This window comes from Trichomycterus rosablanca, chromosome 4 (assembly GCF_030014385.1).
Source record: "Trichomycterus rosablanca isolate fTriRos1 chromosome 4, fTriRos1.hap1, whole genome shotgun sequence".
Classification (NCBI taxonomy): Eukaryota; Metazoa; Chordata; class Actinopteri; order Siluriformes; family Trichomycteridae; genus Trichomycterus; species Trichomycterus rosablanca.
Genome location: NC_085991.1, coordinates 36,127,316 through 36,129,599, shown reverse-complemented (window position 1 = coordinate 36,129,599; position 2,284 = coordinate 36,127,316). Strand labels below are relative to the sequence as shown.

The window sequence follows — 2,284 nt, the reverse complement described above, 5'->3', positions numbered from 1 at the left end:
GTTCACCTCCCGCTGGTTTTGCTCTTGTCAACACAACTTTTTGGATTTCCTGACCTTGATAAAAGCATAAATTCTCCCGGGGAGCCCAGGAATCCTCCCATATCTCGCTGACCCGCTTTGCATCCGCTCTAAGTGGCGACTTGTGGCTTCTTTTTCTTATTCGCTCTCACGTTCTTTGGTCCGATTAAACGGAATTTTGGTCCAAATAAGCGAATAACATTATACGTACATAATAGGATTTGTTTCGGTACTTTAGGATTCGGTCCGAATAAGCGGCTGGTCCGATTAACCGGTGGTCCAATTAACCGGATTCGACTGTATTACTGATTTTTAACTTGTATAAACTTGTACAGAGTGTTTTTATTTGCAAGTTCGGGCTTGTCAGGAAATTTAACCTTTATCGGTACATGAAGGGAGATGTTATTGACGTTAGCGTGCTATGCTACCTCAGTTTATTGGTTTTAATGGCGAGATGCTAAATGCTAAACGCGAAATGCTAAACCCGATGGAATCGCTATCTAAGTAGTGCGTTTGAATAACCTGCCTTTTAAGTCACTAACTTATTAGAATCCTCTCTACTAAGTCAGCTGCCTATGTAGACAGTAAGACAGCAAGGCAGCTCCCTAGGTTTTCGAACACACCCATTCTGTTTACCAGAGCTGAGATCTCAAATACATCGTATCGAATCCCGTCTCTGCCTGCTGGCTGAGGCTGAGCGGCCACATGAACAATGATTGGCCTGTTGTTTAGATTGGGGCGGGATTAAGCCGGATGGGGACTCTCTCTCAGACTAGTGTGATTACGACCTCTGCTGGATGGTTGGTGGCGCCTGCACGGAGATGGGAAAGGAGTGCGGCAGAGGGTGTGGCTCTCCGTACACAGCACTGTACTGCACTGCACTCATCAAGTGTAGGTGATAAGATGTTCGATTGCCGTGCACGTGTCGGAGGGGGTGTGGAGCAGCCTCATCGTCCCCAATCAGGAGCAGGGACCAGCATTAGTGAGAGGATGATTGACGGGCAGAAATTGGATGCGCTAAAGTGGAAGAAAAAGGAAAAAAAACAAAACAACAATAATAATAATTACATAATAAGACTGTTTGGTAGGTATTGTAGGTGTGGTATTGCGAAATAGTATTAACATAGTAGCTTTGCAGCATAGTTTAGTCTATAGAGATAAAAAAAAATTTGATTATGCTCATCAGTATGTGGCACTTATTCGCTTCAGTTAACCTTGTGCTAGGGTGCTGAGTGTTTATTTCTCCTTTAACCTTTCATGCAGTATTACCAGAAATTATCTAAGGCTAAATTTAAGACTAAGCTAAATATTTTCCTCATACACTTGGGATGTGCTCTGTGTTTGCAGTTATCCATAGCGTGAAGATAAAATAAATCACACACACATACACCGATCAGCCATAACATTAAAACCACCTTCTTGTTTTTACACTCACTGTCCATTTTATCGGCTTCACTTACCATATAGAAGCACTTTGTAGTTCTACAATTACTGACTGTAGTCCATCTATTTCTCTGCATGCTTTGTTATCCCCCTTTCATGCTGTTCTTCAATGGTCAGGACCCCCACAGAACCACCACAGAGTAGGTATTGGTGGTGGGTCATTCTCAGCACTGCAGTGACAATGACATGGTGGTGTTGTGTTAGTGTGTGTTGTGCTGGTATGAGTGGATCAGACACAGCAGCGCTGCTGGAGTTTTTTAAATACCATGTCCACTCACTGTCCACTCTATTAGACACTCCTACTTAGTTGGTTCACCTTGTAGATGTAAAGTCAGAGACGATCACTCATCTATTGCTGCTGTTTGAGTTGGTCATCTTCTAGACCTTTATCAGTGGTCACAGGACGCTGCCTATGGGGCGCTGTTGGCTGAATATTTTTAATAGGTGACTATTCTCAGTCCAGCAGTGACAGTGAGACACCACCACCATGTCATTGTCACTGCAGTGCTGAGAATGATCCACCACCTAAATAATACCTACTCTGTAGTGGTCCTGTGGGGGTCCTGACCATTGAAGAACAAGGTGAAAGCAGGCTAAAAAAGTATGTAGATGGACTACAGTCAGTTATTGTAGAACTACGAAGTGCTTTTATATAGTAAGAGTAGCTGATACATTGAACAGTGAGTGTATAAACAAGGAGGTGGTCATAATGTTATGCCTGATCAGTGTAAACATTTAAAATTAATACAGACTCTTTTTTCTGGTTTGAATAAACTTGTAGTGGTAGCTTAGCAGTAAAGTTGCCGGACTAGAAACCAGAAGG

General features: G+C 42.8%; 1 protein-coding gene across 2 annotated transcripts in view; it reads left to right on the top strand.

Moving 5' to 3' along the window:
- Positions 1–2,284, top strand: part of adam19a (ADAM metallopeptidase domain 19a) — a 228,234-nt gene that overhangs the window by 54,903 nt on the left and 171,047 nt on the right. The window lies entirely within an intron of this gene.